The sequence below is a fragment of the Schistocerca nitens genome, chromosome 1 (assembly GCF_023898315.1).
Source record: "Schistocerca nitens isolate TAMUIC-IGC-003100 chromosome 1, iqSchNite1.1, whole genome shotgun sequence".
Classification (NCBI taxonomy): Eukaryota; Metazoa; Arthropoda; class Insecta; order Orthoptera; family Acrididae; genus Schistocerca; species Schistocerca nitens.
In genome coordinates, this window is record NC_064614.1 from 281,561,134 (window position 1) to 281,587,304 (window position 26,171).

General features: G+C 46.7%; 1 protein-coding gene across 1 annotated transcript in view; it reads left to right on the forward strand.

Annotated features, from left to right (window-relative positions):
* LOC126235475 (lachesin-like) overlaps positions 1-26,171 on the forward strand; it is a 1,351,138-nt gene that overhangs the window by 852,741 nt on the left and 472,226 nt on the right. The window lies entirely within an intron of this gene.

Here is a 26,171-nt window from a genome sequence, read left to right on the forward strand (position 1 = left end):
TATTCTGGGTTAAATCTCACATTGACACAGAAAGGGGTGAATTATGATGCCACAAAAATCTTTGGTCATTTGCCAAATAGTATTAAAAGTCTGATAGATAACCAACCAACATTTAAAAGCAAATTAAAAGAATTTCTGAATGACAACACCTTCTACTCAACGGATGAATTCTTCGATATGAATTAGTAACTGAAAAAAAATTAACTGATTATTTTGTGTAGAGAAAACTTGTGTTAAAGTTACACTTTCCACATCATTACAAAATGTCGTATTCATGATCTATGGAACAAGGAGTAATGTATGTATGTATGTATGTATGTATGTATGTATGTACGCGATGGTTCCTCTCACCGTGACGCCAGACGTGTCTCTCTCTGAAACACCGGAAGAACGCGACCTCTTCCAGGTCGCCGCCATTCTCGCCAGCGATTGTCATCTGGTGAAGCGCAGATCCACAATTCATCGCTGAACACAACGCTAAACCATTCATCAGCACTCCATGCTTCTAGGTCACAGTATTGCTCCAAAAGCGGTCGTTTGTGTAGTGGGACTAACGGCAGTCTATGCATTGGACGATAATTTACAAGCCCGGCTTCTGCTAGTCACCGACCAATGGTGCGGGAGGATACAGAATGTTGCAGCGAGGCCACTTCTTATACTCGGATGGCAGATGCAAAGTGAAGAGGTTACGATGTGCTTAGTGCACAAATGGGCGATCCTCCCTTCCGGTGGTCGCCGTTACCTTGACGACGAGTGTGCCTGCCTTCATGTTCCCATACAGTCCAACATCACAGCGCTGTTCCATCTTAATGCCCCACAAATTGCGTGATTCCACAAAAGCCAGCCCTTAGAAGATCCTAGGCTTGTTTCAGTCTCTGCCAAGTGCTGATCATGCTGTCTCACACGAGTGCGTGGCAGTTCCGTGATCACTCGTTATCTGACGCTGTTCATGCATCTGATGAACCATAGCAGGTTTGTTGACAACTCTAATGCACTCTTCAGGTCAGTGTAAGGATAATTATTTCCATATCGGCCAATAAGATCGCACCTTATCTTTCGGGTGCTTCACTTTATTTTTCTCAGGCAATGTACACAAAACATTTATTATTATTTTCTGTATTAACGATGTTTCCCAGTTGTACATCATTTTATAGCGTTCCAATTAGTCGTGCCTTTCTTTCTGTACGTAATGCTGTTTTAGTAGGGAGAGCACGTACTACCTGGACTGTTATTTGATTAATTTATTCATCACGATCGTAATTCCGGCATATTACGCCGTTTACAAACGATAGCTCACTATGAAGTGCATCAAAGCATGATTATTCTTTTTAAGAGAATTCTGTCCTCGTGCCAACCAAGTTTCCACATGGAGTATGTAAACATGGTTGATACGAGGACTGTCTCCCTTCAAAATGGAATGCGCTAAGTGCGGTTGAGCAGGTTGGCTTGGATCCAGGGGTAAGTGTATAACAAACAACTGGGTCTTCTCTTTAAGATTTTCACTTAATATCATTTATTAGATGTTACAGAAAATATTTGCGTTATTGATACCTAAACAACACAATCATGTCAAATAAAATATTTACGTACTTTGATACTTGAGCAACACAAACCAAGAGTTAATCTTATCAAATATTTAAAACAAATGCATCAAATACAGTTATAAATCTTGACTTAATAAACAAGTAAAATTCCTCAGAGATCTTTTAATAGGTCATACCAGCTAAACTTTTAATTTAGGTAGAACAAATGAAGTTCAAAATGTTTATCAGAAACAAGTATTTTATGACCAAAGAACGAAACAATTGAAAGAATTAACACTAATGATTGTAAACTTTTGAAAGAGTTAATTAATACTTGATCACACCATTGATAACTACAGAGAGAAGAAAGCAACAATTGACTTGGTTTGAAATATTTTACAAAACTTTAATTTCAATAGCTGACAAACTGACTTAATTAAAAAACAACTGACATTTTCACCCAGGTCGCTGCCCAAATGTGGCGTCGTAACCTTCATGATATGGCTGGACCTAAACGCTTTCACTGAGATATAAGAGTTCCAGTTACCACGTCACTTAGACAACGGCTGATGAAAACAGAGTCATAACCACAAGAGAATACGCCGATGAGCGACGCTCTGTGCCAAGGCGCCTTAGAATAGACACTTGTTTAAGCGCATCGCAGTGATAGGTGCACGAACTGTAAATTAATTCAGTGGTGGCAGTTTGGAAAAAAATTTTGTACAATTTAATACCGAGATAACTGACAGCCGTTTCACTACAAATAAGAGCTGAGTTCCTACTTTGCTTAGGCAAATTTAAACTTCACTCACACTAAGGTCGACGGTGCAGCTTGTGTTCAAAGTTTTCGAAACACAATCCTCAAGACGGCACTTGAATTATTCTATCTTGGCAGTGCATCTAAATAGGCCGTAACAACACTATCTACATAGGAACGAGAAAATCTAGCTGATGCTCACCCGTTATGGATCAGCAGAAAGCCGTTCTGCTCAATCTGCTCAGGCTAACGCCTTCCTTCGCCCGGGCGTCAATTGCTGTGTACTCCAGTGCACTTCCCCAATTCTCGCTTCCCTGCCCCAGGAAGCTCACGTGTCCGGCATGCAAGCCGCTCGGCTCACACCAGTCACGCTCTCTCTCTCTCCAGAGTTTTGCTATAACCCACACTGCGGCTCTGCGCTTGCGCACAGTTTACGAAGGAATTTTCATACCACGCGCACCTCCTCTGACCATGGTTAGCCGGTCCAAAGACTCTCAGCAGCGTTGGCCCTCGATAGGTCGGTAAAGATCGTATCAATCTGTTCCGCATTCATTTCCATATCTGTAAAGTAAGGCTCAGTATTAGTAAATTCTGTGTTCATTAGTGAGTGCACGAATATTTAGCCTGCTGACACATTTGTATCACAATTTTTTTTACCAGTAACTCTTTTGAGTGTTTGTATCAGCATAATTTTCTGTTACGAAGTATGTAGCTCTGTTTATATAGACTTCTGATGCGATTTTATATCTTATGGGTACTCTAGTTTTACGCCAAGTGCATTCAGATAGATTGTATCTTTCTTTCAGCTATTTCCTGAATACATATTAAGTTTAGCTTACACCTGCGAGTAATAGCATCTAAATGACTGCAGCATAAGGTACAAAACTTTTTACTGTCTAGAAACCACATCAAACACTCTGACTCTTCCACGATGTCAGAATTTATTCTATAGTTTATATTTCACGTAATCCTCTGGTATTTGCGCTGATCACCTTTGCTTCTTATATTGTAACTTATTTTATTACAAATAGTGTTATGTGGAATGTTTCCTGGTTCATAAACGTTTCCTAAATACCCACAAATATTAGAACCACTGATTTTTACCTGTCAGTCAACTGCATCTACAACTAGAGCTCATAAGATAATATTTGCTTGATAACGAATATTCCCACACACATTTCTAGTCATCAAATGTAGGGAATACAGAAGCTTATACATATGCGACTTTATATTGACCACTGAACGCAATGAATTACATACGTCTACATTCCGAGATTCCAGAGTGTTCACGATATGTATACGTTTTTTTTTTTTTTCCAAATATGCTTGACAGTTATAGCCAATAAGTACAAGACAGAAAAAGCAGGGAAAATCATTTATTGGACCGACCGCCCAAAAACATTTTGATCTTCGACTCTTATGTCGAACCATGTCATTAAATATAGCTGTATTAACATACAAGTACTTTGTTAGGTTTCTGTAATCAGATTATGCTTCATATTTTTGACAATCCTTAGTAGAGACTTTGTTTGTAATACGTACGTTGCTACTTCTGTCTGAATCAGCTGCATAGTTGTGTACGGCAACAGGAGCTGATATCTTACGTGTTTTCTTGGAGAATCATGGAATATACTTAGCAGAGATGAAAATGGTTGTAGAAAAGTTTTGCTGCGAGTTGCAGTAGGCAACTACAGGATAGTTCTTTTTTACACAGGATGTACTCTTATAATTATTTATATTTATTTATAAACTATAACATTTACTGTGTATAAACAATAACATAACCTGTATCAAATTGGAACAGAATGTTTATAATACACTCCTGGAAATTGAAATAAGAACACCGTGAATTCATTGTCCCAGGAAGGGGAAACTTTATTGACACATTCCTGGGGTCAGATACATCACATGATCACACTGACAGAACCACAGGCACATAGACACAGGCAACAGAGAATGCACAATGTCGGCACTAGTACTGTGTATATCCAACTTTCGCAGCAATGCAGGCTGCTATTCTCCCATGGAGACGATCGTAGAGATGCTGGATGTAGTCCTGTGGAACGGCTTGCCATGCCATTTCCACCTGGCGCCTCAGTTGGACCAGCGTTCGTGCTGGACGTGCAGACCGCGTGAGACGACGCTTCATCCAGTCCCAAACATGCTCAATGGGCGACAGATCCGGAGATCTTGCTGGCCAGGGTAGTTGACTTACACCTTCTAGAGCACGTTGGGTGGCACGGGATACATGCGGACGTGCATTGTCCTGTTGGAACAGCAAGTTCCCTTGCCGGTCTAGGAATGGTAGAACGATGGGTTCGATGACGGTTTGGATGTACCGTGCACTATTCAGTGTCCCCTCGACGATCACCAGTGGTGTACGGCCAGTGTAGGAGATCGCTCCCCACACCATGATGCCGGGTGTTGGCCCTGTGTGCCTCGGTCGTATGCAGTCCTGATTGTGGCGCTCACCTGCACGGTGCCAAACACGCATACGACCATCATTGGCACCAAGGCAGAAGCGACTCTCATCGCTGAAGACGACACGTCTCCATTCGTCCCTCCATTCACGCCTGTCGCGACACCACTGGAGGCGGGCTGCACGATGTTGGGGCGTGAGCGGAAGACAGCCTAACGGTGTGCGGGACCGTAGCCCAGCTTCATGGAGACGGTTGCGAATGGTCCTCGCCGATACCCCTGGAGCAACAGTGTCCCTAATTTGCTGGGAAGTGGCGGTGCGGTCCCCTACGGCACTGCGTAGGATCCTACGGTCTTGGCGTGCATCCGTGCGTCGCTGCGGTCCGGTCCCAGGTCGACGGGCACGTGCACCTTCCGCCGACCACTGGCGACAACATCGATGTACTGTGGAGACCTCACGCCCCACGTGTTGAGCAATTCGGCGGTACGTCCACCCGGCCTCCCGCATGCCCACTATACGCCCTCGCTCAAAGTCCGTCAACTGCACATACGGTTCACGTCCACGCTGTCGCGGCATGCTACCAGTGTTAAAGACTGCGATGGAGCTCCGTATGCCACGGCAAACTGGCTGACACTGACGGCGGCGGTGCACAAATGCTGCGCAGCTAGCGCCATTCGACGGCCAACACCGCGGTTCCTGGTGTGTCCGCTGTGCCGTGCGTGTGATCATTGCTTGTACAGCCCTCTCGCAGTGTCCGGAGCAAGTATGGTGGGTCTGACACACCGGTGTCAATGTGTTCTTTTTTCCATTTCCAGGAGTGTATATTTGGGTGTATCACGTACAATATAACTTAAACATATTTAGCATCGAACAACTTAAAATTCGCATTATTCGATAAATTAACATCAGCTTATTCTCTCAATATATTGTAATATACAGACTGGAGTTAGAAACAGCTATCCCCGCGAGAGATTTCTGTCCCCAAAAGAGATTGATTTGTGTGTTACACCTGTTGCAATATACTATCTGACTGTTGGTTGATAATGACTGAACGGTAGAAACTGAACAGTAGCAAGTAAACTGAGAATTTTGCAACCCCATTTTCTTGAAAAAGATATCGAGGCTTTGGACCCAAGTTCAAACGAAATTGTCTTAACCCTTTGCTTACCATCAACAAAATATTTGGTGCAATTGTTACAATTTCTTTGCAAGTATCTTCATAAAAGGGATGTTTTACAGTATTTTATATGGCTTGACAGTGGAAGCACTAATAAACCAGAGATTGTTCAATTTTTGCGGTGGTATGATGGTGGATGTTTCATTGTGCTACAAAATGCGTGTTTCGTAATATTTTCTTTCAGACATATGTGCAGCTTCATTTCATTTATCCATTTAGTTCGTAGAAATTATAGTTTGCAAAAGCTGACGTGTAGTGCTTCACTTGATATTGGTGATGGCGAATACACTGATACCCCTCAAGCTTGCAGTGACAGCAATACCTGCAGATTCATTCTATCTTCTACATTAATTTAACGGAAGATCATGCCTGTATTGACTACAGCCACACGAAGATAGAGCGACTTTATCTGGAATTACATTTTACGTTTTCATTGTCACTGTCTCTCGGCAGTTCATTCTGTGGCGGATACAGATTAGGCCAGCTGCACGGGCAGTCCATGATTCAGTGCTGGGAAGAGGATATGACTCTTACTTGGCATTCTTCACAGACTGGAACAAATCATGAACGTGTTGTTTAGTATGAACGCTGACACTTAGTGACGACTTGTACAACATGAGACATAATGTTAGCAAAAACAACACAATATCAACAAGAACTGAAGTTCTCAGAACAGTGAAATCATAAACAAGGGAAACTTACAGAGAACTGGCTCCACAAGGTGCAGGAGCTTTAGCCGATATCTGAAATCTATGAAAGCCGAGACAGATATGTTATCCAACACTGAGGTGGCTGCTACTTCTTAATGCCTACCATTGAACGACATGGTACTGCTATCAAACCACTGGTGAGTTAGGTAATCAACCTAAGCAGCTGGCTCCGTGCGGAAACACTAGTAAACAGAGAGTTAAAGGAGGCATGGTAGCCGGCCGTTTTGGCCGAGCGGTTCTAGGCGCTTCAGTCCAGAAACGCGCTGCTGCTACGGTTGCAGGTTCGCGTCCTGCCTCGGGCATGGACGAGTGTGATGTCCTTAGGTTAATTAGGTTTAAGTAGTTCTGAGTGTAGGGGACTGATGACCTCAGATGTTAAGTCCCATAGTGCTCAGAGCCATTTGAACCATTTTGAGACATGGCGATGTGGCCTATACCCCGAGAAGCTATGAATGTTGAGGATATTTGTACTTTAATGAGAAAGTTTAGATTTAAGTATTTGTTACTTAGTTCCTCTGAAACTGGTACTGCAGTTATTATATTGCGGAGACTGATGATGAGGCATATCACTGGTTCTGGAATCCAGATTGTCATTGCGGGTACTCGGTATTTTTATGTACCTTACGCTGCAACGCTCGTTGAAGAAGGAAACTGTATACAATTTTTGAATGTGGTTACATTACAGGAAGGCTTTTCTCTTGTAATTGTGGTTGGTAACGTGATAGTCCAAATAAATGCTCACCTTGCCGTCTGTCGACAGTTCTTCTACAGTGCTCCAGTTAGCTATCGATCTTTCGAGATCGCTACATAATTGTGGCAGTAGTAAAGTTTCCACACACAGGTGCTGTTAATTCCTCGGGAAACTACCAGAAACTTGAACCTGGTGGCCGGGTCGTTATTGGCAAAAAACACGCGACACGCACGCGTGTTAGGAAACGACACAATGGCTGGAGCCCAGCGGAGAGCCTGGCAAGTTCAGGGCGGGTGCGACGCCCGGGAGGAGGTTGGGCGAACCCGGGTGGGGGGGGGGGGGGGCGGCGACGTCGCGTGCTGACGCTACGCCAATAGCGCTCTTGCGGCCCGCTGACCAAGTTGTGTACGGCCCCATAAAGCTGGCGGGACGGCAGTGGCCTTACGGCTGCTGAGCACCAGTGCACGCCTTCCTGGCTCGCTTTATGACTTTACACCTCACCCTCCAGATAGACGCCGCGATAGAGAGATAAAGTACAGATACGTCGCTCCGACCCGTGCCCTGGAATGTCTTGTAAATGGCTTACGAAGGTGTTACGGATTTTGAGCTTAATGACCTGAGTGCCTCCAAAGTTCTCAGCCCTATCCCTGCCATTCCAATTTGAAAGAAAGTTTGTGCTAGAGAAGATGCACAGTTCAGCACACACTGCCAACAACAATTAAAATTCGGCACATTTTTTTTGCAATGAAACTATACGGTTCTAGAGGCCTTCTGCAGTCTCAAAAACCAATAGCGTTTATATAGAGACTGAAGTGACAAATGAAAATTTGTATCAAGGCCAGGATTCGAACCTTGGTTTCTTGATCACTAGGCAGAAGCGCTAATCTCTATGCCACCCTGGCACTGGGGCTTTAAGTAACTACATGGGCTATCCTATCACGCCCCCCTCCGCAATTAAAACTCCCATTAACTCCGCAGTCCACATAGTATTCCTTCTAAAATCCTGTGTCAGTTTAGGGGAAATACCGAGTGCGCTGAGGTGTGAATAGGATTTTGAACTGAGGAGGGAGGCATGTAACATAGTTCGTACAATTGTGCAAAGCTATTGTACCAAGGTGGCGTAGTGATTAGTGCGTTTTCATAGTGAGCAGGGCAACCGGCCTTGGAGAAAAATTTTCGTACGTCACTTCAGTCTGCATATATACATTTGCTTCTGCAACTCCCGCAAATAACCCATAGTGCATAACTTGTAAATGACGAAATACACTGCTGCCACAAAAACTGCAACACCATGAAAAGGGCGTGCAAACAAACGTCGAATTGGCTTGATTAGCATGTAACCTCCCCCTCACTTATCGACCTTAATGACAGTGAAAAATTAAACCGCGTGTACCTAATGGAAATTTGGGAAAAGCAATCGTCACCGAAGTCTATCTGTAGGTAAAGAGGGAGGAAAGGGTTACATCTAAATGAAAGGAAAAATGCAAATGAAACTGGTGGAAATTAATTTTGAAAAGGGGTAAAGTTAATAAAGAAAGAAAATGTGCGGCCGTTACGTTAACAATTAACTAGCGGTAATTAGATATTTGAGATTTGGGGGAAATTACGGTCGCCAGTCCTATGGACAATTACTATAGTAACTGAAAAAGAAAGGTAATTGCACATATAATTAGCACTAGAAGCGTGGCAACTGAAGGTTGACACGTGTAGTGTGAAAACTGAATGTTTGTCAGAAGTAATAAATTTCGCTACACTCTGACTTAATTTAGCAAAAGAATTAATAAAACCGGAAAATTGAAAGTTAATTTAGTGACTGAAATTAATAGTGAGCTTTGTTTCTGAAGCACTACGAAATTCAGTAAAATAAGGTTAGTCTTGGGCTACCTCAACAATCATTTCAAAAGCTACTTGAATCTACGCAATTTAGAAATAACAGATTTAACTTTGAACTTGAATTAAATGATTCTGAACAATTAACAATAGTAAAATTTAGTACGTACCAAGATGAGCTGCAGTCACAGGTAAGCTAAAATACGGTAACAAAACTCGCACTCTTAATTTGTGCTTGTGTAATCTAAATATTGTAGCCAGCTATGAATGCCTTAACTGAACTTTGAAATTAAAGCAGTGAAATCGAATGATATTACTTTAATGCTGGCGTTTGAATTTCAACGACACTCGGGTTCATTCCGGAAAAGGAAGGGACCCTGCTTGGTAATGCAAATTGGGACAATGAGCAACAAAGGTTCATGCTACGTTGCTGTAATTTAGTGAGAAAAATTTAACAGTTTGAAAAGCTGAAGTCTGCCATACGGTTCTAAAACTTTACGTGCTACCAGTCTTCCTTGTTGGTTGATTGAAGGTTTGAAGTCGTCGATCGAGGAGGTAGCGACAGTCACTCATTGTCGGCCGTCGCTGTTGCAGAAGCTGGATGTTGGCGTGCCTTCTTCTCGACACGGTCTCCAGCCGAAACGGGCTCTTGATGTGCGCCAGCTAATGCTTCCCGCCCGCGACACCGTGTCAGAAACTATCATAGCAATTCGAGCGCAATTACATGCTGCCAAACCCCGAAAGCGCGGCAACTCGCGGGAGCGTCACACAACACACCTGCTCCACTGCACTACTCCAGCCAGACCCTCTCTGCTCTGCCCGCGCTCCACGCGGCAGAGTTAACACTACTAAAGATCCTAAATACTTTGGTTCTCCACAAGACCTATCGATGCATTCATTCGATAGCATAGTTTTCCCTAGGCAAGATCCAGCGTAAAAATACAAATAATATTTACAAAACAATCCAATTATACATCGACATAAATGCATAATTATATACAAATAGTAAAACAATTACAATATATTAAGACACAGAAATGTCATATGTTCAGGTAACAAAATAAGGGGAAAAATTATAGTACAATAGATGGAAATAGGAGGATATGCATTTCCGGCTTTACAAGCATTTCAGTGTAACCGCACAAAAATAGGTACTGCACTGGTGTGTAGAACGTGAACTTGTATGGAAACAGATGGGAACACGTAATGCACCCAAGAAAATTGTCGAACATGATCCTTTTGGTTGTCAAGGTGTTAGTGTATGGGGAGGCATAACGTGGCACGGGATTTGTGACCTTCAGGTCTTTGAACAAGGATCACTCATCGCTCGACGATATTATGGCACTGTACTCCTTCTCCACATGCGTCCTTTCAGGGATGCATTCTGCAATGGCAATGCGCGACCGCATGGAACTGAGGAGCTAGAGAAGGTCTTGGAACGAAAGGATACTCGGCGAATGGACTTCTCTGCCCGTTCCAGCGACTTAGATCCTACAGAGTACTTGAGGGACGCATTGACGAGACGTACTGCAGCACGTCCTTATGCACCAACGACCATCCAGCACTTGTCAGTCACGCAGGTGGAGGAGTGGAAAATCGTACCACAAGAAGTCCGCACAAGCTTTGTGGTCAGCATGTGAGCACGTTGTAGAACATGTATTGCTGTTCGTGGTGACCTACAGTGAGCCTTGTCCCCCCTTTTTGTAATGTTCAGGAGACCATCATAAGCCGCGGTGACTTCAGTGTAATTATTGCCTTTGAATAAAAGTGTCATTTCTGTCTGTTTAATTGCGTATTTTTTTCCAGATACATTTTGTACTATACTGAAGCAGATCTTTCTACGTACGGCCCAAGTTTCATCGAGCTAAGTTTGTTGGCAGCGCTAAAGTTACTTTCGACGTTAATTTTTGCCCACCAGTGTCTATCTGCATATAAGAGAAGATTACACAGTAGATTTCTCGATCAGAAATCGTCTTTGAACGTCAGTGGTTTGTGAACAGATCGTGTTATGCTTCATGCAAGAAGGAGAAAGACTACCAGCACGTTTCAGAATTCGAGAGCGGCCAGATTGTGGCCTGCCTAGACTACTCTCTATCGTGGCGTGATATTGCTACTCAAGTTCGTAGAGCTTGCATGAAATGCGAATATGAAATCGATGAGTTCAGAAGGGACATACTCAGCACCTTGCGTAATCTCAACGCCCCCGCGCGACTAGCACCCGAAATGATAGGTCAGATATTATTCGCTCGGTCATGCAAGATCGTACAGCTATGTCACGTACCTTGATTCAGCACATGGGCTGGTTAGCAGAAGCACCCACACACGTAGCGCAACAACGTCTTTAAGCACCACCGACTGTCATCGCGGTGACCATTGCTGCGGCTTCCGTCGGCGCCAAACTGAGGCCATGATAAAAGCTGGAAGCGGTGCTAGCGGTGTCAGTGCGATGTCTCGTGGGAGGGACAATTTTTTTTGTCTGGTCTGTTTATCTTTTAACATGACACCCTCATACACAATTGTGTTACCCCTTACAGCCCCGCTATTCTTCGAAGAATGACGCTGGCAACATTTTGTGCACAGGATTTTTCGCATGATATCCAGAAGAAGAAGTCCAATGAGGTTACATAAAGTGAACAAGATTGTCACTAAATAGGGCCTCCCTATCCATCTTTCAGCGAACATCTGGTGGTGGTATCACAAGTAAGATAGGTGGTCTGGGGCTCCATTAAATTAGGACCATATCAGCGCGTGAAGGTCAGGTGTAATGTCTTCGGACAACGTGGGGAATATGTTTCTCAGAAACACAACCATATACAAACTGTAAATAACGGTTGATTACACTCACCCATACGTTCACTGTAAATCTGTGTTGATGGCTCTTAAAAAATACAAATGTATCGTGTGCATTAAGCGGCATACTTATCCCACAGCATATTTGGCTTCGTAATTTTCGATTCTGTTCATTTTCTGACCTTGGTCCCAAATTAAAAATTGTCCGTCTTCATCACTGCGATGGAACACACCCTCTACATTATTTTCTTTAACTGTATTTCCGTTGGAAATTCTGATCGTCACCGTCAGATACACTTGAGAATCTATTTCATACGTTGTATTTCACGGCTTCTACCTCTCGGTTTTCATTGAAATCCTCACGGTTGCGACTACGGTCAACCATCAGCTGTATTATGGAATAACGATAACGAAAAGTTGGGTCGGACGGTGACTCAAACCCGGATTTCCAGCTGATCGCGAGGGGTCGCCGTATCATAAGGCAATCGTAGCGGGACCCATGGCCAGACCCAAATTTCCATATATCATCAGCAGACCAGGAAAGGCAGACCTATTGTCTTACAGACTCCTTTCGCCAAGATACAACGTGGATCCTAGTTAATAGCGAAACCTGACAGGAGTGGAAGTATATGATAACCAAAGTAAAAACTTTCTGGGAACAGTGGGAACATAGGAGTGGAAGTATATGATAACCAAAGTAAAAACTTTCTGGGAACAGTGGGAACATAAAAATGTTTTCATAAACTCATATGATATGTTGACGCCCCATCTACATGAGCTAAAATTTGACGGAAACCGTCACCAGATAAGCAACGTACCTCATTGAATGGGCAGTTAAGAGTAGCACATGATCATCTCAAAGAGCCAAGCATTCTCCCAGGAAACTTGACGGACTTTCGAATTCCGGCGTGATCTTCGAGGATTTCTGGAGGATGTCGTGGATTGGGACACACGCAAAATTTCTGCTGATGTAAGCCGCATCGAACTTTCCAGTATGGTCCAAGATGGAGAGGTCTAGCAGGGTATGTACCTTCGCCTCCAAGCGCCTGTAGCAATCCTCTGATTCCTTCTGAGAGGGTCATCTTAAAAACGAGACATACAGCACGCCTGTTTATATGGCTGCAGAACTGGAGCGTTGGACTGTATGGACTTGAAAAATTTCACGCGAAGACCTGGACGTGCTTGAAACAATTTGTAACTCTCTGCAAAGACAAGTGTAGTAGTTCGCCCAAATTCGACAATACATAGAGGTAAGGGAAAGTAGGGGAACAGTGTACAGTTAAGCAAAAAATATTCTCACACGCTCGTATCTAGTAACCTGAGAACAACTGTATGTCAGGGGGATGTAGCTTCTCTGCTTTTGTAGGTTGGTGCTTTGAAACAAGAAGACAGCTACCAGCCATTCTTGAAAATTCAATTTATTCACATAAATAATACCATAACCGGTTTCGAGCCAACAAGTTCATCTTCAGACGGGTTTCACATAAAGACGCACATTTGTTGAAGTTCTTTTGTTGTTCTTTTGGTGAAAGAACCTTGGGACAGTGGTGCCCTACAGTAAAAAATCGATGTTATAAACGACCAATTTAACCATAATTTCCTTTTTTATTGCGTTCAGTCGTTATGAAGGTTACTTACGCTTAAATAGCTCGTTTCTAACCGACTTTTACTGTAGGGCATCAGCATCCGAAGAATCTTTCAACACAAAAACTGATCTTCAACGAATGTGAATCTTGATGTGAAGGCCATCTGACGATGAACTTGTCGGTTCGAAATCGGTTACGGCGCTATTTACGTGACTGAATAGCATCATAAATGGTGGCTGGTTGCTGTCTTCTTCTTTAAAGGAATCATCCTATATTTTGTACACAGCCACGGCTCAAAATGTCAGTTCTAGGTAATATGCCATCATTATTTTTACTATGCTAAATAAATGTAATTGTAAAAACAACAGTACAATAAAGTTTAACTGCAGATATCAAAAAGATACGAAAGGACTCGTTTTCACATCCTGTTGTTGTGGTCTTCAGTCCTGAGACTGGTTTGATGCAGCTCTCCATGCTACTCTATCCTGTGCAAGCTTCTTCATCTCCCAGTACGTACTGCTTAGTGTATTCATCCCTTGGTCTCCCCCCCCCCCCCCCCTGCGGGTTCGGGGGTTAGAATAGGCCCGCGGTATTCCTGCCTGTCGTAAGAGGCGACTAAAAGGAGTCTCAAATGTTTCGGCCTTATGTGATGGTCCCTTCTCGGGTTTGACCTCCATGTTTCTAAATTATTCCGAAGAGCGAGCCAATTGGGGAAGGGCGCCTTACATGGTGCACTGTATCCGTCGTGCATTGAGACCTTTAGCCGGCTTTTCCGTCGTTGCAATGGTGTCCCGCTCGTTTTCCATCTCTTGGGCGAGGATACGTCCCTGGGTGCGATTACCACGCTGCACTCTGCAGTGTTGCTTTTAACTGCGACGACGACCTTGGACATTTTTGCACCTAAGATCCAGCACGGTAGCCAGTCCGTTGTGGTGGGGCCGCCATGTACCCTGTTGGTTGTAGCCCCCTGACAACACAGGGATCGCTCTACTGATGCCTGCGCCGTTAACTCCCCACGTATGCCAAGGAGTAGATGCCCATCTCCCTGGGGCATCAGGACTCCCGGCAATGGCCATCCTGCCAGGTGGCTATTGCTGCGACTGGGTGGCGCCCGTGGGGAGGGCCCTTGGTCGGAGTAGGTGGCATCAGGGCGGATGACCCGCAATGAAGCGTGGTACATCATCTCTCGCTGGCGGCCAGCCACCAGCAGTCTCTAAGCGTTCGAGGGCTCATTTTAAAGCTAACGTTTATGACCCCAAATCGTTCCCATCCCTGGCCACACCATGGGAGGAACGAAAGGCAATGAATGACAGTGACGTGTATTCGCCCAGGTATCTCGTCTGTACCAGAGCTGATGGTGCCTCGTTTCTATCCGTGAAGCCTCAGTTCTTTGTAGAGCATTTAGAGGACAAGTTTAGGGAGGTGGAGGGCTTGTCCAAAATGCGCTCTGGGTCAGTTTTGATAAAAACGGCATCCTCTGCCCAGTCACGCAGGTTAATTGCTTGTGACAAGTTGGGGGATGTTAACGTTACCATCACCCCACATAAGAGTTTAAATATGGTCCAGGGTATTATTTTCCATCGGGACCTACTTTTGCAGTCTGATGACGAGCTGCGCGCCAATTTAGAGCGCCGAGGTGTACATTTCGTCCGGCGTTTTCATCGGGGTCCGAGGGACAATCAGGTAGCTACCGGTGCCTTCATCTTGGCCTTCGAAGGTGAGACCTTACCAGAGAAGGTCAAGGTGATGGTCTACCGATGTGACGTCAAACCCTATATCCCTCTCCCGATGCGGTGCTTTAAGTACTGGAAGTTCGGTCACATGTCCTCTCGCTGTACTTCTAGCCTCACATGACGAGATTGTGGACACCCATCTCATCCCGATACTCCATGTGCTCCGCCTCCCGTCTGTGTCAACTGTGGAGAGCCTCATTCCCTTGCTCGCCGGACTGCAGTATCTTACAGAAAGAACGCAAAATCATGGAATATAAGACAATTATGACAAACGAGGAAATACATAAAACTATAAAGGCACAAAATTTTGAGGAAATGTCAGAGGATGAATTCAAAGAAAATTTTAAACTATTTAAAACGGGGCCTCGGGACCGTGATGTGGTTCACCACGTCGCTGAGGTCTCCGCTCAAATGTGGAGGAAAATAACTACAATGGGCAAACTGTACATCGGCTTTCATGCCATAAATACACGTGATTATCTTGTGGTACCGCGTTGCCACAACTGTGGAGATCTCGACCACGTTCTGAGGCACTGTACCAGGGGGTCGGCCTGCTCAAAATGTGGTGAGGACGGACATGTACGAAAAGACTGTAGGGCTGCAGCAGTCTGCGTCCCCTGTAAGAGAAGGGGCAAAAAACCTTGTGGCGCCACTGGGCGAAACTGCCCCACCTACAGACTCCTGGAGCAGAGATTAATTTCGAGGATAGACTATGGCTGAACAAGCCAAAGCGAACAGGATGCCCAAAAAAATCCCCGAGCAAAAGGAGGAGGGATGCCATGAGGGCAAGTGCCTTTAAGCTATTTTTGAGGTCGCTCACTGACGCCACAATCAATACCAATGATGCGAGTACTCAAACGGACTCTACCACAACTGACAGAGGAACTCAAACTGAGCCTCTTACAATCAAGTCTCCCTCCTCCCAAAGCCGGGAGACAAGGCCGACTAAAGATCAACGGCAATGGCATCCTGTAACAGAGACTGTGGCAATCTCAACGAAGGAGAACAGAAATATAAACGAACCAGTTCAGGAAAACAAAATAACTAGCTCTAGTGAACTAGCTACAATAGATCCTGTCGTGAGATTGCCACTCATCGACCCAGTCAGAGTCTATCCAAACCTCGAATTTACAATGCAACTGGCAAGATTAGAGCAGCCGACTACCCTGACCACTGCCTTGAGACATGTGGTCCGGGTGAGACATGAATATGGTAGGAGAGTCACCTTCCCGGTAATGGAGGCCGTAGACAGAATCCAACTCAAGTCAGTGAATCTCCCCACCGACTTCGGAGCCCTGCGGGACTTACTCAAGAAAGTTTTCGAAAGACGTGGCGAAAAATTCGACCTGGACGATATCTACGAACAAGCAGTTTTGGCAAATGGACGCATCACATTTGACTGGAACAAGACCTGGCCTAACGACAGAATTCACACATATTTTCCATAAAAACTAAATGACAAAAATCACCATTGGACAACTTAACGCCCATAACAGCAAACTTGTGATGCAGGAGCTACGTAAGGAAGTGGAGGAGAGGAGACTGGATCTGGTCTGTCTGCAAGAGCCGTACTCCCTAAATGGAAAATTAGTTTTCACAGCTGCGACCTGGCAAGTTATAAGCAGAGGGGAAGACCCAAGATCGGCAATAATTATAACTAACAAACTCCTAAGAGCCATAGTTCTAACACAGTTCACAACCAGCCACTGCAACGTCGTGGAGCTGCAGTCTCCATCCGGAACCATCATCTTCATCAACATGTACTTTCAGTATGGTGATGACATTGAGAGACACCTGGCACACCTTACCACAGTCATCACAGCGTTGCGGGGGCGGAAAGTAGTTATAACTGCAGACATAAACGCTAAATCCTCCCTATGGTACAGCGGCACCAGGGACCCAAATGGAGAGAGGGCAGAAGAGGCCATCATGGCCTTGCAGCTGGTGGTGGCAAACAAGCCTGGCAATCCTCCGACCTATGTGGCGGGAGGTGGCCAAGGCACAAACATTGATGTGACCTTGGCTACGCCTAATGCTGCGCACCTAATCCAGCAGTGGGAAGTTGTAGAGAACGCCACCACTAGTGACCATAATCTCATTACTTTCAGTGAAGGAGAGCCGCTGGGCCATGGGGTGGGAGGTGCAATATAATTACAAAAGAGCCGATTGGGAGAAACTTGCTATGGAGTGCGACATTCCTGCACTACCAGAAGGTGACGGACAGCTGGACATTGACGTTGACAACAGAGCTGAGGAACTGATGACATCAATAACTCGAGCGGTGAAGGCTGCTGTACCTACTAGGAGGAAGGCCATGGCGGCCTCTCCGTCACCATGGTCAGCTGAACTAGAGGAGATGCGCCGGACTGTTAGAAGGCTCAGGAAGCACTACCAGCGCAGTGTCGTCTGTCTAGAAAGACAACGATGGCTGCAGCTATACCGGGAAGCGAAAGATAATTTCCACAAACATTTACGTGAAGTAAGATCTAAAAGCTGGGAACACTTTGTTCTAAACCAACTTGCTCTAGACCCTTGGGGAGTTCCCTATAAGCTTGTCCGGGAAAAAATTCGCTCTCCGATGGAGCTCTCAACCTTCAGGCGTGGGGATGGGATGACGGAGTCCTGGCAGCAAACTGCTGAGGTCCTTCTCCAGTCCCTGCTGCCTGATGACACAGCGGATGGAGAGACAAACGAACAACGGCAGCTGCGAGAGTACTACAGCAGCAATGTATATGGAAATGATATGGCAGTCTACCCATTCTCTGAAGAGGAGGTAGCTGCCCATATAAAATCCCTGAAGATAGGGAAAGCTCCTGGGCCAGATGGCATTGTGGCGGAGGTGGTGCAATTTCTGGCCCCCCAGATAGTCGCCCCTCTAACTCACCTATAAAACGAATGTCTCAGGCAGCAAAAGTTCCCTCGAATTTGGAAGAGGGCAAATGTAGTGATCATTAAGAAAGGAGCTGACAAAGACCCAGCAGAAACAAAATCCTACCGACCAATCTGCCTGCTTGATCTGCTTGGGAAGGTTCTGGAGAGACTGCTGGCTGACAGACTGGCTGCGCACCGAGTGCTGTGCGGGATGAGCAGCAGGCAGTTTGGCTTTAGGCCTGGGCGATCGGCATCTGATGCAATCGCCCTGGCGGCTGAGGTCTGTGGCTCTACCCTGTACAAGTACGTTGTCGGCATCATGGTGGACATAAGTGGCGCTTTCGACAACATGTGGTGGCCTTCGCTCTTCTCCTGTTTACGGGAGAAGGAGTGTCCAGGGCCGCTATATGGGTGTCTGAGGAGCTATTGCGAGGATCGGGAGGTCTGGCTATCATCCCCTGGCACAAGGGTAAGAAAAACAATCACTAAGGGATGTCCCCAGGGCTCCGTACTAGGTCCCCTGTTTTGGGACATCCACATGGAACCCTTACTAGACAAATTACAGCAAAGTGACGAAGTGCTAGAGGTGATAGCCTACGCCGATGACCTCCTCCTATTGGTTGGCGGCCGAAGCCGACAAATAGAGCCTAAGATAGAACGAGCAATAGAAACACTACAACTTTGGTGCCAGAACACTAAGATGATAATTTCACCAGCTAAGTCCACATACCTCCTTCTAAAGGGACAACTAGTTCGAAATCCAACAGTCAGGTTAGAGGGCTCACCATTTCTCAGGCGACGTGAGACTCGATACCTCGGCATCATCATTGATGAAAGGTGGTCATTTGGCAGGCACATTGAAACCGTAACTCAAAGAGCTTTACAAGTACCCAACAACCTCATTTCCATTGGACACAAACGCTTCCACCTCCCACCACATCTCATCAAACTATATCACAATAGCATACTCACCTCCATAGTGGGTTACGGTTCGGGAATCTGGGCACACAGGCTCACGAGGGTGGTGCCCGCCATGACAGTGAGAAGAGTGCAGAGGAACATGATTATGAGATCAGTGGGGGCATACAGGACCACACCGGGAGGAGCCCTGTTAGTCATAATGGGACTCTGCCCCTTAGATATCAAAATTCGTGAGCAGGCCGCTTGGTACTGGGCAAAAAAGGGGAACTTGGAGAAAATAGAGGAAATTCTAGGAAGCAGGATTGAAAACAAAGTTGAGATTAGGCTAAGAGGGGATCAGTTGCAACATTCATGGGAAGGCGAAGAAACAGGGCGCAGAACTTTTGACTTATTACCAGATGTCAGGGAAAGAATGGGAATGTCATATTTTGAACCAACCAGGGGACTGATTCACTTTCTCACTGGACATGGACCCTATTCGACATACTTATGTCGATTCGGGAAAAAGGCGACACCTGCTTGTGACTGTGGTGTTCCGGAGGGTACTCCTGACCATGTAGTCTACGAGTGCCCCCTTTTCAATGATGTGGCCTCAGTGTTACGTGACCAACTACCTCATAATGACACGTATAGACTGCTGAGACATCACGACACCTTTCAGACTATTAACAAACTGGCTAACGTGGTATCACAGAAAGTCTTAAGGGACTACCTGAGAGAACAAAATTAGCACCTGTTAGAGACCTACTCAAATACCGATAAAGTCTAGCACCCTATTACCAAACCGCCTGGGCGCGGAAAGGCCGACTTCTTCAGTCTAGAATCCGCCGTGCCTCGGGATTAGGGGGAGTCGGGTGTAACTTCACCGATCCAGACAACGCACCTAATTTGACCTTAGGATAAGTTTAGTTGTAGGACCTAGTTTATAGATACTATTCTTAGGAACCTGCAGCGACCAACTCCATGGCCTGCCCAGTGTCAGGGGCACGCTCATTGGGGTTAGCTCGATGAGCAAGGCCTTATGGTAGGTTTATACTTTCAGCTGACACATTTGTAACGCTGCAGGCTTTAGTGACTAGTTTATAGTTAGTTAGTTAGGTTACCACTTAGTACTCAATTAACATATAATTTGCCCATTGTAGTATCCATATAGCTTGCCTACTAACTTGTTACTAAATCACACTTAGAATTGCTGCAACTTGTATAAATGTATAAGTATCCTCGGCCCACTAATCACATAAGGCAGTGGGCTAGATTGTATAATTAATAAGCATTTGGAAATAAAGAATTTAATATATATATATATATATATATATATATATATATGTATATATATAAGACCCTGGACCGACTGATCTACACTGAGGATAAGCGGAAATTTGAACGGCTACATCCCGTGCGCATGATGTCATCTTATGCCTCCACTGTCACTCCTGCTCCAGCTCCTTCAGCTGCAAGATATACAGTCAGCTCTCAGAGTCAGAGGACCTCACCTGCCCCCTTGACGATGGGGGCCCCTTCTCTCGCTGTTGCTCCCACACCATCTACCTCGGGAGCAGCACCCACTAAACCACTGGGGACACCAGTCCCCACTTCTAAGCCGGAGAAGCGGTCCCGGAGACTGACTCCAATAAGCCCTCTCAACAACGGCAACCAAAGGAACAGCTACCTAAAAGCTCTGCGTCTGAGGATGAGGTGGAGAACCTTGTGTCCGCTGAGGATCTCGATCTCGCAGGTCCATCAGACTCAATGGATAGCATTTGCACGGGTGCACCATCGGAGGCAGCAGGTGACCCAGCGGCGTAATCTGCCTTCCCAGTCCCGTCACGCCTTTCTCAGATATGGACAGTACCATCCTCCAGTGGAACTGCAGCGGTTTCTTCCACCATCTAGCTGAGCTCCACCAACTTATCAGCCTTCACCCTTTCTTCTGCATTGCTCTTCAGGAAACTTGGTTTCCAGCAATTCGAACCCCCGCCCTCCGTGGCTATCGGGGTTATTATAAGAACTGGGCAGCATATGAAAGGGTGTCTGGTGGCGTCTGCCTCTATGTCCTTCACACTCTGCACAGCGAGTCTGTCCCTCTCCAAACACCTTTAGAGGCTGTCGCTGTTCGGGTGTGGACGCCACAGGCTGTTACCGTCTGCAGTCTTTACCTTCCACCGGATGGTGATTTCTCGCAGCATGTCCTGGCTGCGCTGATAGCCCAATTGCCGCCACCTTTCTTACTATTGGGCGACTTCAACGCCCATAACCCTCTGTGGGGTGGGTCAGTGGCAACAGGTCGAGGCGCCACTGTTGAGCATTTATTGTCGCCGCTCGATCTCTCGATTTTAAATGATGGTGCCTTCACACACTTCAGTGTGGCGCATGGCACATACTCCGCCATTGACCTTTCAATCTGTAGCCCTAGCCTCTTACCGTCTGTCCAATGGAGTGTGCATGACGACCTGTGTGGTAGTGACCACTTTCCGATCTTTCTGTCACTTGCGCCGGCCGAAGTGGCCGAGCGGTTAAAGGCGCTGCAGCCTAGAACCGCGAGACCGCTACGGTCGCAGGTTCGAATCCTGCCTCGGGCATGGATGTTTGTGACGTCCTTAGGTTAGTTAGGTTTAACTAGTTCTAAGTTCTAGGGGACTAATGACCTCAGCAGTTGAGTCCCATAGTGCTCAGAGCCATTTGAACCATTTTTCTGTCACTACCACAGCGTCACTCTTCTGGGCGCCCTAGCAGATGGGCTATGAATAAGGCTGACTGGGACTTGTTCTCCTCCACTGCCGCTATTGAGCCTCTCTCTAATGATGACATTGATGCGGTGGTTCAATCGGTCACCACCGGCATCGTTACTGCTGCAGAATCTGCCATTCCCCGTACTTCTGGGTCCCCTCGGCGGCGGACTGTGCCTTGGTGGTCGCCTGAGATCGCTGCAGCGATTAAAGATCGCCGGCGGGCGCTACAGCGTCACAAGCGACATCCCTGCATTGAACACCTCATCACCTTCAAACGGCTGCGTGCGCGGGCCCGCCGCCTTATCCGCCAAAGCAAGCAGGAGTGCTGGGAGCGGTATGTGTCCACCATTGGCCTCCATGTCTCTCCATCGCAGGTCTGGGCCAAGATCCGACGCCTCTATGGCTATCGGACCCCTGTCAGCGTCCCTGCGCTCTCACTGAATGGAGCAGTTTGTACAGACTCCGACGAAATTGCCAACAGCTTGGCAGAGCATTTTGCTCTTAGTTCCGCTTCTTCCAATTACCCACTGGCCTTCCGCTCCATTAAAGAGCGGATGGAACGTCGGAGCCTTTCGTTTCGCACCCACCACCCAGAATCTTACAATGCTCCATTCACTGAGTGGGAATTTCGCAGTGCCCTAGCCGCTTGCCCTGATACCGCTCCTGGGCCAGCTGGCATCCACTGTCAGATGCTGCAACACCTTTCAGTGGACTGCCAGCGGCGCCTCCTCGATCTTTACAACCGTCTTTGGGTCGAGGGGGAGTTTCGGTCGCAATGGCGGGAAAGCATTGTCATCCCCGTTTTGAAACCTGGAAAGAGCCCTCTGGAGGTGGACAGCTACCGTCCCATTAGCCTCACCAACGTTCTTTGCAAGTTGCTTGAACGGATGGTGAGCCGGCGCTTGAATTGTGTACTGGAGTCTCGGGGCCTTCTGGTTCCGTCTCAGGGTGGGTTCCGTAAAGGCCGCTGGTGAGCCTGGAGTCGGCCATTCGTACTGCCTTTGCCCGCCGTCAGCACCTGGTCGCTGTCTTTTTCGACATGCGGAAGGCGTACGATACGACATGGCGTCATCACATCCTTTCTACGCTTTATGGATGGGGTCTTCGGGGTCCTCTGCCGCTTTTTATCCGCAATTTTCTGTCGTATCGTACCTTCCGCGTGCAAGTCGCGGTCTCATATAGTTCCTCCCACGTCCAGGAGAACGGTGTGCCACAGGGTTCTGTTTTAAGTGTCTGCCTTTTTTTAATAGCCATTAACGGGCTCGCTGCGGCCGTGGGCAATTCTGTCTCCGCTTCCCTGTATGCTGACGACTTCTGCCTTTACTATAGCTCTATTGGCATTGCAGCTACTGAACGTCAGCTACAGGGCGCAATCCGCAAGGCGCAGTCTTGGGCTGTAGCGCGTGGTTTTCAGTTTTCGGTTGCCAAGACCCGCGTTATGCATGTCTGCCGGCGCCGAACGGTCCATCCTGCGCCGCGGCTTTATCTTGACGGCGAACTTCTTGCTGTGGTGGAGACCCACAGGTTTTTGGGTGTACTTTTTGATGCCCGGTTGACTTGGCTGCCTCATATTCGGCAGCTTAAACAGGCGTGTTTGCGGCATCTCAATGCTCTGCGATGCTTGAGCCACACCAGCTGGGGCGCCGACCGATCTACCTTGTTACGGCTCTACCAGGCGTTAATCCAGTCCCGTCTGGATTATGGGAGCCTGGCTTATGGCTCCGCTTCCCCATCTGCGTTGCGGGTACTGGACCCAATACTACACAGCGGGATACGACTTGCCACTGGTGCCTTCCGCACCAGCCCTGTGGACAGCGTACTAGTGGAGGCAGGTGTCCCTCCTCTGAGGTTACGGCGCCAACGTTTGCTGGCCGCTTATGCTGCCCATGTTTTTAGCTTGCCCGGGCATCCAAACTATCCTCTCCTGTTCCCGCAATCGGTCGTCCATCTGCCAGAACGTCGGCCCCGGTCTGGTTGTACGATCGCGGTCCGCGTCAAAAAGCTTCTCTCCGGCCTTAGGGTTTTCACTGTTCCACCTCCTTTCCGGGCCACTTTGCGTACTCCCCCATGGTGTGTTCCTCGCCCTTGCCTTCGGCTCGACTTGGCACTGGGCCCGAAGGACTCCGTCCCTCCAGAGGCCTTCCGCCGCCGCTTTTATTCCATCCTGGCCACGTATCAGGGCTCTGGCATTGTTTACACTGACGGTTCCATGGTTGCTGGTCGTGTCGGGTATGCGCTAACTCTAGGGGACCATTCCGAACAACGTTCCTTGCAGGATGGCTGCAGCGTTTACACTGCTGAGCTGGTTGCCATCTTTCGTGCCCTAGAGTATATCCGCTCCTGCTCACGTGAGTCCTTCGTTATCTGTACCGATTCCCTGAGCGGTTTACGAGCTCTCGACCAGTGTTTCCCTCGTTCTCGTCTGGTGATGGCTATCCATGAGTCCCTGCATACTCTTTCCCATTGCGGCCGCTCTGTGGTCTTTGTGTGGACCCCCGGTCATGTCGGTATCCCGGGCAGTGAACATGTTGACCGCCTGGCCAAACAGGCCACCAGTGAACCCACTCTAGACATTGGCCATCCGGAGACTGATTTGAGGGCGGTCTTACGCCGCAAAGTTATCTCGCTCTGGGACGCTGAATGGCGCGGTCTGACCACCCGTAACAAACTCCGTGCCGTTAAGGAGACGACGACTGTGTGGCACTCCTCCTTGCGCGTCTCTCGCAAGGAGTCTGTCGTCCTACTCCGACTGCGCATTGGGCACACACGGATGACCCACGGCCACTTATTGCGCCGTGAGGACCCACCTCTATGTCGCTGCGGCTCCATTTTATCTGTGGTCCACATTTTCTTGGAGTGTCCGCTTTTAGCTGTGCTCAGGCAGAAGTTCACACTGTCTGACACGCTCCCTGCCCTTTTAACTGATGACCCTGCTATGGCTGGCTTAGTTTTACGTTTTATTCGGGCAGGGGTTTTTTATCATTTACTCTGAGTGTTTCTGTTTTTTAGTGTTGATTCTGGCTTTTGGCCTCCGATTTTAACCTGAGTTTTTAATGTGTTCTCGGTGGTTGGCTTTTCCTTTTTTTTCTCTATGGTTGGCCAACCACCGTCACACTCTGTGTGATTTTAATTTGTTTTGTCTGATCTCCGTCGGCGTATTTCTTGTCCCGTGTCGTCTGACGTCTTTCCTGCTGTTCGTTTTTATTCTCTTTGGGTGGTTTTAAATTTTTGGAAAAAGGGACCGATGACCGTTGCAGTCTGGTCCCTTTAATCCCACAAACCAACCAACCAACCTTGGTCTCCCTCTACGGTTTTTACCCTCCACGCTGCCCTCCAATACTAAACTGGTGATCCCTTGATGCCTCAGAACATGTCCTACCAACCGATCCCTTCTTCTAGTCAAGTTGTGCCACGAATTCCTCTTCTTCCCAATTCTATTCAATACCTCCTCATTAGTTATGTGATCTACCCACTAATCTTCAGCATTCTTCTGTAGCACCACATTTCTAAAGCTTCTATTCTCTTCTTGCCCAAACTATTTATCGTCCATGTTGCACTTCCATACATGGCTACACTCCATACAAATACTTTCAGAAACGACTTTCTGACACATCTATACTCGATGTTATCAAATCTCTCTTCTTCAGAAACGCTTTCTTCACCATTTCCTCTCCCAAACCCTGTTCAATACCTCCTCATTAGTTATGTGATCTACCCATATCTGTGGTAATATTATACACAGTGGTTAGGGAATTGTGCGTTTGAGTCATAACTTATAGTACATGTGAGTGATAATAATCGACGCTTAAATTACCTGCCATTTTCTGCTAGGAAAGTAGAATATTTAAACATATGTAAACAGTAATATGAGGTTTGTAAGTACTTTCAGTTTCACTTTTCAAAAATGTTTAGAATGTTAATTTCTTGGATAAGTGGTCATCACAAACATTGTCTTGGGGTGTCTTCTCCAGTACAAGCACAGGACACAACACACCTGTACGATAGTCCTTCGCCTTTACTCACTTCCACACAGGCGCAGCATATCTTATTACTTTCTTCATCACGTGCCAGCAATGATTTCAATGCACTAGTAACCTGATTAACGAAAGCATCGTCATCACCATCATCACAAATGCTGGAATCACACGTTACATCTTGGCCGGCCGCTGTGGTCTAGCGGTTCTAGGCGCTCAGTCCGGAACGGCGCGACTGCTACGGTCGCTGGTTCGAATCCTGCCTCGGGCATGGATGTGTGTGATGTCAGGTTAGTTAACGATTCCATACGAAGCGTACAACTTCCGCGGATCTTCGGTAAGGGCGCAGATGGGTGAGCAACAATACTCACTTTTTTCGTGGATGAATTAGGTTTCCTTAAGATTTTCCGAAAGAATCTGAACCTGGCAACTGTTTTTCCCACAAGTGCTTTATGCGATC